Here is a 14,535-nt window from a genome sequence, read left to right as displayed (position 1 = left end):
ACCTATCAGCATAATTCACACATAAATGAATATAGGGAAAAACAAATCTTAAAAGATTCCGAAAATGTATTTAAAAAACTCAACATCAATTCAAAGGCAAAAACTCTTACCAAACTATAAATAGAAAAATATTTCTTTAATCTGATAAAGGGTTCTAACCAAATCCTACATCATAGTTGATGATGAAGCATAAGAAACAGTTCCCTGAACGTCAAGAACAAAAGGATACCCACTATGACTGCTTAAATTTAATACTATACTGGAAATGATATATAATGCAATAAGACAAGAAAAATAAAGGATGAAATGATTAGAAGTGGAGAAATAAAATGTCACTGTCCACAGATGATATTATTAGTAGACATTCTGAAGGAAACCTATTACAACTAATAGGAGAGTTCATCAAGATTGCTAGATAGAAAAAAATCAATGTACAAAAATTGAGTTCCTACATGCCAACCATGAACGATCAGTAAAACTAGTAAGAATTAAAATGAGAATATCATTCATATGGCAAAAAATTAAATGTAACATAAAATAAAAAAGAAGTATAAAATCATATAAAAACTTTAAAAAACCTATAAAACTCTCCTTAAAAATAACGTTAATTGGAAAGGAAAATAAACTGTTGTTAAAAATAGAAATAAATAGGTGAGAGAGATTAAGAGGTTCAAACTTCCAGATGCAAAATTAATGAGTCATGGGTTTGAAATATACAGTGTGGAGAATATAATCAATAATTATGTAATATCTTTGTATGGTGACAGATGGTACTAGACTTATCATGGTGATCATTTTGAAATATACAGAAATACTGAATCACTATGTTGTGTAATGGGAACTAATAGTTATAGGTCAATTATACTTCACAACAAACAAACAAACAAACTCATAGAAAAAGAGATCAAATCTGTGGTTACCAGAGGTGGGGGTGTGGGGAGGAGGAATTGGATGAAGGTGGTCGAAAGGTACAAACTTCCAGTTATAAGATAAGTAAGTACTAGGAATATAATGTATTACATGATAAATATAATTAACACTGCTCTATGTTATATATGAAAGCTGGTAAGAGAGTAAATCCTAAGAATTCTCATCACAAGGAAAAATTTTTTTTTCTATTTCTTTAATTTTATACCTGTATGAAATGATCAGTGTTCACTAAATTTACTGTGGTCATCATCTTGTGATACATGTACGTTAAATCATTATGCTGTACACCCTAAACTGATACAGTGCTGTATGTCAATTATATCTCATTACAACTGGAAGAAAAAAAGGTAAAAAACAAAGGGAAACTTAGCTGGAGAAAAAAAAAAGACTCTGAGACAAATAAAAGGTGAGAGAATTCATTGCCAACAGACTGTGTTACAAAAATGTTAAGGAAGTTCTTTAGAAAGAAGGAATATTATAATAGACAGAATCTATAAAAAAAGTGAAGAACTCTGAAAATGGTGAAAATAAATGTAAATATAAAAAGCTACTTTTCTTTTAAAAATTGTTTAAAAACATAATTAACTGTCTAAAGGAAAAATGGTAACAACATATTGTGGAATTTATAACATGTATAAAAATAAAATGTGTGAGCACCACAGCACAAAGAATGGGAAGGAGGACTTGGAAGTACACTGTTGTAAGGTTCTTACATTATACGTGAAGTGAGCCAATTCCTTAAAATAAATCTCTCTACTAAAAAGAAAAAAAAAATCAGTTCTCACTAACCTATTTTTTATGGAAATTAAGAATTATATGAAAGAGTCAAGGGCTATGATTAGCTAAAAAATATTAAAGAACAATGATTAGAGAGGATTTAAATTTTCTGGTATTACAACTTACTATAATGTAATTAACAGTAGGATGCTGCACTAAGATAGCTAATGGACCAACGGAAAAGGAATAAACAGTCCAGAAAAGAGGCACATACTTGTCTAGGACATATGATAAAAGTACCATTGTCAACATATGGTGCTGGGAAAGTTTGTAACCCATTTGGAAAAAATTATTTCACACCACACAAAAAAATTAATTCCAGATGACTTAAATACTTAAGATATGATGACAAAAACTTTACAACTTGTAGTGAAAAATAAAACAAAAAGAGGAAAATACCTTATCACCCTGGGATAGTGGAGAATTTCTTAAGAGACAAGAAGCACAAACTATAAGACAAAGATTCACATATTTGACTATGGTACTTTGAAAATCTTCAAAAGACACCATTAACAGAGTGAAAACACAAGCCAGAGATTGAGAGACGATATTTCCATTATGTGTTATTAAAAAAAGCATTGGGAACCTATTCAGTATAAAAAGCTCGTACAAATCAACAATAAAAAGATTTAAAAACTCAACAGAAATGGGCTTCCCTGGCGGTCCAGTGGTTAAGACTCCGCGCTTCCACTGCAGGGGGCATGGGTTGGATCCCTGGTCGGGGAAGTTCGGCATGCTGCGCGGTGCGGCCAAAAAGACAAAAACCAAAAACCAAAAAACCCCAACAGAATGGGAAAACAAGAGTGGTCAAAAAATAAAGATATAAAGAACTCAGTATCATTACAATCAAGGACATGCAAAATAAGACAATAATTGATAGGCTAAATAAGACAATTTAGATAGGCTAAAATTAGACTAATAATACAATGTATTGGAAATATGTAGTCAAAATGGAGTATAAATTGGTACAATCATTCTGGAGGATAATTTGGCAATACCTAATAATACTGAATATACACACACCTTAACATATACTAAACTAATAAAAGCACATATGGGTATGATACACGTCAACTTGAAGAAAGTAGTAACCTCTGGAGAGGGAGGAAAAGTAAAGGTTGGGGATCTTAGCTTTAAATACAACTTATGTCAAAAGCGGGGAGGGGAGGAAGGAGATCTGATCTAAAAAAAAAAAAAAAAGGGCAAACTATTAACATCTATTTAATGTTAGTAATGAGGCCAAGAGTGTCTTTTCTGTATGGTTATCAGACACCTCCGCAGACATTAGAATTATGCAACTATACCTTTCCTACTACTGTCAAAATTTGTAGTGCTCTTTTCCTTATGACAAAAGTCTCATGGTACAAAAATAAAATCTAAGAGATCTTAATGGATATTTTAGTATTAGTATAGCATTTGCTAGGTATACTTGTTAATTTTCAAGGAACTACTAGTGATAATGGTTCATGATTTTCATTTTGATACTATATTTGTCCTGATGCAAAGTGAACAACACTTACAACTACTGACATGGCAATGGAAATGAAATAAAGTGAGACTGCTACCTCATGATTCAACAAGATATTGCCTTAGAGGAAGGAAACAAAAATAACTCCCAGATTTTGTCTAAATTTGAGATTACGTTAGTAACTTTAATAAACTCCTTGATGCTTTCTAGTCATATGCAGTTTGGCAAAACACTTCTCTAATAAGATTCAGCAAAGCTTTTTAATTTTATGAAAGATTTTCAAATAATATTGATAATTATCTAATTACCAGAAATGTTATATTAATATGATAGTTATATTTATAAAACATACATATTCATAAAAATACACATCAAAGCTGACACTTGAAAGGGAATTCTAAAAATAAAAGTAGACCCTTGCTTAGAAAGGAGTAGGAATTGAAACTATCATTGTATGAATTACCTTCACTAACAATAAGAATTATCGACAAATATTTTCTATCCAATATTTAATTAGCTCTTACCCCAAAACTGAGTGAAGTAAATACTACTGATACCAATTCAATTGTCAAGGCCCAAGGTCACCCAGTTAATAACAAACTGATTTTGCACTCCAACGAGTACAAGTTCCGAATACTTTCTCTTAAATCATTCCACTAATATGTTAGAAAGAAGAAAAACTATAACAGTGTATTATACTAAGAGCAACAGATTTGATATGGATAGGATAGTTGGATAGAAAAAAAAAATCCAAGAATCTTAGCAATAAAAGTGACTATAGTGTTTTCCTAATCATCTTTTCTAACTTCTCCCTCAATATTGTTTCCCTGTTGAACCACTACCTAACCCCTGCTAGGTTACTTATAAGACAGACAGCTTGGAACAGACCAAGAAGGGAGAGCATTCAATTAGTTAATTAAGACTGCCGACACAGTCATTTCCATACCCCTGAGAAGTTGTATGCTAGTATATTTTAACATTTTAAAAATGTGGCATTTCCTAATGATAGTCATTTAAAAAACAACAACAACAATTTGACTTGTTAAGGTGGGGGAAGTGAATTGACTTTTTAAATTAATTAATTTATTTTTGGCTGCGATGGGTCTTCAATGCTGTGCACGGGCTTTCTCTAGTTGAGCAGGGGCTACTCTTCCTTGCGGTGCTCGGGCTTCTCATTGCCATGGCTTCTCTTGTTGAGGAGCACAGGCTCTAGAGCACAGGCTTCAGTAGTTGTGGCACATGGGCTTGGTTGCTCCGTGGCATGTGGGATCTTCCCGGATCAGGGCTCGAACCCGTGTCCCCTGCATTGGCAGGCAGATTCTTAACCACTGCGCTGCCTGGGAAGTCCCTAACTTTTCTTAAAAAAAAATTAATTAATTAACTAATTCATTTAGTTATTTGGTTGCACCGGGTCTTAGTTGCGGCATGTGGGATCTTCATTGCGGTGTGCGGGATCTTTAGTTGTGGCATATGGGAATCTTTCAGTTGCGGCATGCAGGCTCTTAGTTGTGGCATGTGGGATCCCTGGCCAGGGATTGAACCTGGGCCCGCATGGAATCTTAACCACTGGACCACCAGGGAAGTCCCATGATAAAGTCATTTTAAGTTTTCTTTTTTTAATTTAGTTTTAGTTAGATCTTCTGAACATACTTAAAATTTCCTCAATAACTGAATCAAGTTATCAGCTTTTAATTTAAAGTTTAATTAATTAAAATAAAATAGAATTTTAAATTCTATTGTTTAATAGTCACATGCAACTGATGGATACTGTATAGGATAGGGCAATTCTAGAAAAAGAGAGGGAAAGTTAGGCAAAGATTTCTTAGATTAGATAAAGAACAAGAATATGAAAAGAAAACCTATAAATTGAACTTAATCAAAATTTAAAACTTCTTCAAAAGACACCCTTAAAACGAAAGGTAACTCAGAGATTGGGAGAAAATATTTACAAAACACGTATCTGATAAAGAACTTGAAAACAGAAAATTAAAAAGAATTCTTACAACTCCAGCCAAAGTAAAAAACAAATAAATTGGGCTTCCCTGGTGGCACAGTGGTTAAGAATCTGCCCACCAATGCAGGGGACACGGGTTCGAGCCCTGGTCCGGGAAGATCCCACATACCGCGGAGCAACTAAGCCCGTGCGCCACAACTACTGGGCCTGTGTTCTAGAGCCCGTGAGCCACAACTACTGAGCCCGCGTGCCACAACTACTGAAGCTTGAGCGCCTAGAGCCTGTGCTCCGCAACAAGAAGCCACTGCAATGAGAAGCAACCGCACCGCAACAAAGAGTAGCCCCTGCTTGCCACAACTAGAGAAAGCCTGCGTGCAGCAACAAAGACCCAACACAGCCAAAAATAAATAAATAAATTTATTTAAAAAAACCCACAAATAAATTCAATGTTAATATAAGAAGGTAGTTCCCTGACCCTTGATTTCAGATTTTTGTGTTTATCAGAAGAGCCTCATTTTTCCTCATTGATTGATTTTATGATACATAAATGTAATGATTTTTAACTTAGAAAATAAATTCACATTAATATCATTTTTATCCGTTTTATAAAAAAAGAATTCTTACAACTCAACAACAGCACAAACAATGCAGTAAAAATGGGTAAAATATGTGAGGAGGCATTCGCTGAAGAAGACATATGGATGGCAAATGAAGAGATGCTAAACATGAGTGCTTAGAGAAATACCAATTAAAACCACAGTGAGGTACCACTACACTTTTACAAGAAGGGTCAAAACTAAAGACTGACAAGTGCTGGCAAGGATACAGAGCAACTGGAAATCTCGAACACTACCAGTATAATTCTTTTGAGAGTCATCCTTGTTGTTGCATATATCAATAGCCCACTCTTTTTTTTATTGCTAAGAAGTATTCCATTGTATGGATGTACCACAGATGCTTATTGATAACATCCACAAACTGATGGATATTTGGGTTGTTGTTTTCAGTTTTTGACAATTATGAATAAAGCTGCCATAAATATTCACATACAGATTTTTGTAGAGGCATACAATTTCATTTCCCTTGGGTAAATATTTAAGAGTGGAATTGCTAGGCTATATATGTTTCACCTTTTAAGAAACTACTGAACTGTTTTCCAAAGTGAAAATTTATTTTTAGCTTAAATAAACCAGAGTCAGATCTTACTGCTGAGCTGTACACCATAGCATCCAACATCTCCTTTAACCTAGTCATAAATCATTAGTTCTAACTCTGCCTCTAAGTTAGTGTTAATCAAAACGAATCCCTAAGTTCTCTGGGCCTCAAATTTCTTCATCTGAAGAGACCTGACTAGATTCTTTCTCTTTCTCTCTTTCTTTCTCTCTCTCTCCCCCTCCCTCCCTCTCTCTCTCTCCTTCCTTCCTTTCCTTTCCCTTCCTTCCTTCCTTTCTCTTTCTTTCCCTTTCTCTCTCTCTCTCTCTTTCCTTCCTCCCACCCTTTCCTTCCTTCCTTCCTTCCTTTCTTTCTTTCACCGCACCATGGGGCATGCGGGATCTTAGTTCCCCGACCAGGGACAGAACCTGTTACCCCTGCGGTGGAAGCGCGGATTCTTAACCACTGGACCGCCAGGGAAGTCCGACTAGATTATTTCTAAGCTCTCTTTTAACACAAAAATATTGTCTCTCATTATTCTATCATTTCACTGGGTCAACCAAAACTCTTTGGTCTTTTATATAACCAGTCAAGATGTGTCTATGCCACTGAGTTCTTTTACAACTAGCTCTATGCAAATAAGAAATTACATGATTTATAAGACTGAAGGAATTCTAAGTTAATCTAGTCCAAATACCTCTTTTAAAAATGAGGAACCAAGCTCTTCCAAGGCTTGTGAACTTTTCTCTGCACCTACACACCTGAGTATACACATTTACCGCCATCGATAACTATAGTTTGCTAGGAGACATGCCATGCCCTAACAGGGTGTATAAGAAGATTCTTAGTGTGTGGCAGGGAAGGGGAAAGCACACTCTGTGGAGAATCCCTGCCTGATACCACAGCATCCTGAGTTAAACCGGCTTCCACTGAGCCAAATCTGCCTAATTTGGAACTATTACCCCTGCTACGAATTTTGGGCCAGGCCCTCCAACACTCAGAGATTTCTATAAATACATTTCAATTTTATTTGGTAATCTTTCACTTTCTTCCACTTTGTCTCGATTCTATCTTGCAGGAGAGCTGTTAAAGGTGCCAATCGCACTCACTGTCACACTGACTACACAGCTGGATAAAATAGAGGGATAATTTTCCACTTGAGCAGCAAATCTCTAGCATGCATGGTGAACACAGAGAAGCCACTTTCTGGTTGAAGCGTGGCTAAACATCACCCACAGCTGGGTAACTGACACTTATGGCTGCTCCCTCTTGCTTACCCTGTCCTCTGACTTGGCTTTCCATGAAAATGAGTAAAGAAGGAGAGAGTCGTCATAAAAAGCAACCCGCCCCCCCACCCCCCCCACCCTGCCCCCAACAGAAGCTCACAAAGGGTGGTAGTGTTGACAGTAAATATTAAGGGTGAGGGAGGGAAAATAGGGGTTGGCTTGGGAAGAAACATTGTTGGCTGTCTCTCTACGCTGAGAGAAAATGCTCTCTCCGCACACTAGCATAGGATAAAGAAACTGATCATGAGGATGTGGGGAAATGGAAACTCTCATTTACCTCTGTTGAGTGAAAAGGAAAGAGCGTCTTTAGAGCAATACTGAATCAAAATTTAAAACGTGCATATATAGCAATTTTACTTAAGGAATTGACACTAAGCAAACACCCAGATGGGTGCAAAAAAATGTAAATAAAAATATGTTCTCTTCAGTATTGTGTGGGATAGTAGGGAATGGAAACCAAAATGTTCAATAGCAGAATAAATCCATACAACGTAATACTATAAAAAGATTCAAAATGAGGTCATGAACATTCAAAATGGAAAGGCACGAACATTCAGAATGGAAAGGCTTGTAACAGAAGTTGTCTCGTTATCTGTATTCCCCTTTGCCCTTTCACAGGAGAACCCCAAATCTCAGCTGGAATTATGGCCACCTGGAATAGAGATTTCCCAGTCTCTCTTGCAACTAAATGTAGTCATGTAACTAAATTCTGGCCAAAAAGAATATATTGAAGTCTGTGTGCAACTCTGAGAAATAATCAAAGGGAAGGGGCATGCCTTTCCCTGTCCCTTCCTCCTTCCTGCTGACTAGAAAAAGGATGTGATGGCCTGAGCTGGTCAACTCACATTGGATCACAAACAGTAAGGCACATATTGAAGATGGTGGGGCAGCAAGCTAGCAGGAGACCCAGGGTCTCTAATGGTCACAGACCTGGACTCTTTACCCCCGGACTTCCTTTGTAAGAGAGAAACAAACATCTAATTGTTAAGCCATGGTTACTTCAGGCTTCGTATCACTCAGAGCTGAATCTGATCCTAACAGATTTACAGCGTTAGAGCGACTAAAGGATATCAGTGCACATATCCATCATAGGAGATTACATAGCAAAATGTTACACAGTGATTACTCTAGGTGGTGAGATTACAGGTGATTTTTGTTTTCTTCTTTATATCTTTCAATTATATTCAGAAAAAAATTTATGAGTATATATTGGTTCTATAATAGAGCTATTTTTATTTTGAGAAAAGCATTCTAAAACTTCAAGTGAATTAAAGAAACAAGTTTTCTTTTATTTAGTCCCTTTGAAGAACTGATAGTTTAGTCAGATGGATTTCTTTATAAAAGAAACCATGTTGTCTCAGCTGACATCTCCCATTGAATGGCGGCAGCTTGCCTAGCCCAGAAATAGGTTTTGCCACGCTGAATATCTCAGGGTTCCCTCAAGAACACTTCAAGGAGATGGTAATCCCACAGGCACTTTGCCAGTCTTCCACCAGGTTGCTATGTACAGCTGGGTGACACAGTTTAACCAACAAGTCAACAATTTCATCCTTGAAAACTTTCAGGTCAACAAAATGTTGAGTTATAGAAGCCAGACACGAAAGAGAACACACTCAGACGCATAACTAGATAAAAATTCATCAAACTGCACGCACACTTGAAATTTATGTTAGTTTTACTATCTGAAAATGTTATTTTAAAAATACCCTGAGGACAGCATCACACTTTCTGGTGATTTCTCTCTACTCAACCTGTTGATGTGACCAAGAATATTCTACGCATTTAGCAGGTCTGCAGGAATGGGGCTCCCCAACTCTTTCTCAGTAAAGGTGAACGTCAAGGAATCAATGAGGGTGTCTGTTCTCTCCTTTTTCCTATCTGGGCACTCTTCTTACATGGCGTCCAACAACTGGTCCCACTGATTCTCTGGATCCCTTTCACTTTTTGACGTACTTATTAATTCTGTTACTGTTTATGAGGTCCTTGTAAGGTGCTTAGAAAAATCTTGTCCTAAGTAGGTAATTCTGACTTTGATTTACTTTGATGCATTTGCTAAGCTCCCTAATGCTTCTTGTTTTGATTATATTTCACTTTAAAAAATATTTTCTGTAACTGCAATGAATCATACTTTTTGATTTCACATTCCAAAGTTTTGAAGTGTGTAAAATACAGTTCTTCTAACTCCTTTGTCCTAGGTTTCAGAAGGGATGAATTGAAAGGCTCTAGGTATTTAAAAATTCTTAAACTTCCCTGAAACTTTTTCTTAAAAAAAATCCTTATTTTGTTACTTCCCAAACCGCTAAGTCTTATATTCCAAGTCCACCACTGTGGCATCAATCTACCTTTCTAACTTTCGTTCCTAATACACTCAGCAAGGTCCCAACTGCAGTGAGCTAGAGCTCCAAACACACGTACAAACCTTTCAGATGTTAACAACACACATATAATAAAAATGTTGATATTCTAAAGTAATGAATTAGGAGAATATGAGAAGACAGAAATGTGTCTATTTTTGTACACACTGCTACAGAGCAAAAAACATATAAAGTGCATATGCACATTATGGGAAAACTGAACACCCCACTTCCAAATCTTTTTAAAAACCACTCTGTTGAGGTGTGACTGACATGTGAAAAGATGTATGTATTTAACGTAAATAAGTTGCTCAGCCTGGGGATAAGTATACATCCATGAAACCATCACCACCATCAAGTTTATAAACGTATCCATCACCTCTCAAAGTTTCCTCTCACTCCTACTATTATTATTACTATTTTGTGGGGGGGGGGGGGGTGGCAGGGAAGAGGGTAGGAACTATGAACATAATCCAAATCCTTCTAAATTTAACTGTTCCATCCACCTGGAATAAGACCACCATGTTCCTCCTCCGATATATTTGTCAGCCAAGGTACTTTCCAAGGCCAGCTCAAATTTTACTTCTCTAGGAAACTTTGATTCTCTGGTTGGAATTCATCTTTCATAATCCTGATGTTACTATTGCCTTTATCACAGTCTGTCACTAAAACCCCATACACTCAGTCACATACATCAATAGTATACACAGTACAACTTATCTATGGTTTGTTGAATAGTGAGTTACTGAGAGGTAAGGTCTATGTCTTACTCATCTTTAGTTTGCTCCACAGCACAAAAGGAGGTTTTGTACCAGATAGGCATTTAATAACATTCATTGGCTATACAATTAGAGCCAAACGATGGATTTTTGATACGGCTTCTCTTATCTGTTAGTTTTAACTATCACACAGTTGTTCATCAACAGTTTCTTCCTATTGGATCTATGCAGCTTGACTCAAATACAGTTTAAAATAAATAAGCCACTGCCTAGGGCTCTGAATCCCTTTTTGTTTCTACAGATTTTTTTTTTTTCGGTGTGGTAATTATGTTTATTTTAACAGACAATTTGTTTACATTTCTTGCCTTTATCAGGCCTGTCTCTTAAGTACAGAAAGAGAGAAACTATTTCTGGCTGTTCTGTTTTCCAAGGAAACCTTCCAATTTTCTTTTAAGGTCATAGAAGTCTTTTACTTCTACAAGTCTGCTACGTACCACCTAAGACTTTAAGTTATAAAAACCATTGTTTTCTCAAAAGTCTGGAAATGGCTTGCAAGATATAATTAACTGCCTAGAACAAACAATACAACACAAATAGATCTTCCTCTTAGAAAATAACTTACTGTTGGGCTATGTGAAACAATCTCACTTTTTTTAGTGACTAGAAAATTTTGGAGCAAGAAAGCAGTTGTAGTATGTAAATTAAAATATACAAAAATTTCAAGCCAGAAGTCAATGTAACAGTGCCATGTTGAGTTCAAGCATCATGTCCACTCACATCAGAAATAGAACACAGATGTCTACCACCACCACTCCTATTCCAAACTATTCTGGAAGTATAAGCCAATGTAATTACACCACAGGAAAAAAAAAATGAGGTTAAAAAAACTTTCTGCAAAGTTATACACCTAAAAACCTAAGAGAATTAAATGGAAAGACTACTAAATATTAAAATAAGAAAGTTCAGCATAGGGCTGTGTAGAGAATGCAAAAAAGAAATACCCTTCTTATAAGTAAACAATGTAGGAAAAGATTCCAGTTACAGTAACAACCAAAAAGATATGCTTAAAAACAGATTTAAATAAAGGAAAAGACATTTCTTGTTCTTAGACTCAATGATATGGTGAAAGAAATAAGTCAATTCTCTCCTTAAATTTTGTAAATTTAACCTGATTCCAAGCAAAATATGAAAAGGATTTTATTGGAAACTAATAATTCTAAATTTTATATGAAAAATAAAGGAGAGTAGTCTGGAAAATTCTGAAGTGAGGAACAATGAGTGGGAACAAGTACTACAAGATATTAAAATACACTCTAGAGCTACAGAAGGTAAAAGAGTTTAGCAGTGTAGTAATAGATCAAGTAGGGGAAAAGAGAGATGAAAAGGAAATGGAAATATAGGTGCTTTTCTACACATATGAAAAGATGTTCCACGTCTTATACATAATGAGAGAAAAATAACATAAAAAAGTATAATGACATACCATTTTTTTCACTTTCCCAGGAGAAAAAAATAAGATAGCTTAATGATAACACTGTAGTGGTGAGTTGGGATATGCTGCTGGCAAGAGTGTAATCTGCTAAGTCGCGATGGGGGCGTTTTGGCGATAAAATGAAATAAAAAATGCATATGCCCTTTGACATATATCCTACAGATATACTTCCAAAAATGCTCACAAAAGAGATTATCTATGCGACGTGATTTCTAATCGCTAAAGACTGGAAACAACCTCATGCTCACAGAGGAAGGTTTGGTTAGGTAAATTACAGTATACCTAAATAACAAAACACTGTGCAACTGACTTTTTTTCTAGCAATAGTTTGAACATATTTTTGAGCCGTGCTGACACTAATTTCACATGTTATGTATTATATTAGCAACAAAAACCATGCCCTAAACTTTAAGTAACAATGAATGATACTCAAATAGTTGGGAGGGATGTACGTGGAGGAAGGAGAACTCTACCTTCCAGCCTAACATCCATGATTCTAAACTCCTCCTTTAGACAATGAAAAGACAAAGTGTCTGTTACAAATATTAAAAAAAATTTTTTTTTGAAAGGAGTACTGAAACTATTTCATTGTTTAGAATGAAAGTAACATGAAAACAAATGACCCAGGATCTTGTCAAACACAGACTCAATTAGGTGTGGATATGCTGTGTTTTATAAAATGAAGCTGTTCTAAATGTTTACATGAAATTATCTCTAAAATGCATTTCTAACTTAAAAAAGAAAAAGGAATATGCAAAACTAGTGTGGGCAGTATCTCACTATTTACATAAAAAACAAAAAAGGGATGGAAATTACACACATGTGTATATTTCCACGGAATATCTCTGAAGGATCCACAAGAAACTGACAACTGAGATTGCTCTTGGGGAGGAAGATAAAGGTGGCACAGGATCTTTTCTCTGTCTCTTTTTTTTTAAAACTTGTGTACAGATATTTTTTAAATTAAACAATGTGCATGTATTACCTATTTTAAGAAACACAAAAAGACGCTCAACATCACCAATCATTAGGGAAATGTAAATCAAAACCTTACTGAGATACTACTTCACATCCATTAGGATAGCTATTATCTAAACGAACAAAGATAAAATGAAAAGTGTTGACGAGCGGTGAAGATGTGGAGAAATCAGAACCCCTGTGCATCGCTGGTGGGAATGTAAAAAACAGACAACAGTATGTTGGTTCCTCAGAAAATTAAATTAGAATAACTGTATGATCCAGCAATTCAACTTCTGGGTATATACCAAAAAAATGTGAAAGCAGAGACTTGAACAGATATTTGTACATCCATGCTCACAGCAGCTTTAGTCACACAACCAAAAGGTGAAAACAACCCAAGTGTCTATTGACAGATGAATGGATAAAACATATGTGGTGTACAACAGAATATTATTCAGCCTTAAAAAGGAAGGAAATTTTGACACAGGCTACAACATGGATGAACCTTGATGATATTATGCTAAGTGATGTCTGGAAATGGATGGTGGTGATGGCTGCACAACAATGTGAATGTAATGTCACTGGACTGTATACTTAAGAATGGTTAAAATAGTAAATTTTATGTTGTGTATATTTTATCACAATTTTTTAAAAATGTAATGCACAAAGAGAAAATCTGAAGAGACTTATAGCAGGTAAAGAAATTGACTTAGTCATTTAAAAATCTTCCCAGAAAAGCCCAGGCCCAGATGGCTTCACTGATGAATTCTATCAAACATTTAAAGAGAAATACCAATTCTTCACACATACTCTCCTGGAATATAGAGGAGAGAACATTTCCCAGCTCATTCTATGAGAACAATATTACTGATACGAAAGCCAGACAAAGACATCATAAGAAAACTACAGACCAATTTCTCTCATGAATATATATATATATATATATATATATATATATATATGCAAAAATCATCAACAAAATAACAGCAAACTAAATCCAGCAATATCTACAAAGGATTCTACATCATGACCAACTGGGAATTATGCCTGGAATGCAAGTTGATTTAACATTAAAAATTCAACTAAGTTAATATACTATATTAATATAATAAAGGACAAAAACCATATGATCATCTTGATACACAAAGGAAAAGCATTTGATAAAATCCAAGACCCATTCATGATAAAAATGGTCAACGAACCAGGAACAGAAGGGAACATCATCAACTTGATAAAGGGCAACTATGAAAAACCTACAGCTCATATTGTATTCAGTGGTGAAAGACTGAATGCTTTCTCCCTACGATTGGGAAGGGGAAAAAAGACTGGCACCATTGCTTGCACCACTTCTATTCAATATTGTATTGGAGGTTCTAGTCAGTGTAATCATGAAAGACAAAGCAATGAAAACATGGAGAAATCAGAAATAAAAACTTATGTCCA

At 35.5% G+C, this 14,535-nt stretch overlaps 1 protein-coding gene across 3 annotated transcripts in view; it reads right to left on the bottom strand.

Moving 5' to 3' along the window:
• The window catches only part of INTS9 (integrator complex subunit 9), a 108,907-nt gene that overhangs the window by 86,759 nt on the left and 7,613 nt on the right, over nt 1-14,535 (bottom strand). The window contains exon 1 of one of the 3 annotated variants that reach the window (XM_082402777.1): nt 3-7,595. The exons of the other annotated variants lie outside the window; for them this stretch is intronic. The gene's annotated coding sequence lies outside the window, so the exon portion shown is untranslated. Of the gene's footprint in view, nt 1-2; nt 7,596-14,535 lie in introns of those variants that run through there. 3 annotated transcript variants of the gene reach the window in all.

The sequence above is a fragment of the Balaenoptera borealis genome (genome assembly GCF_965194805.1).
Source record: "Balaenoptera borealis genome assembly, chromosome: 8".
Classification (NCBI taxonomy): Eukaryota; Metazoa; Chordata; class Mammalia; order Artiodactyla; family Balaenopteridae; genus Balaenoptera; species Balaenoptera borealis.
The sequence above is the reverse complement of the archived record's forward strand: the minus strand, read 5'-3'. Positions and strand labels throughout refer to the sequence as shown.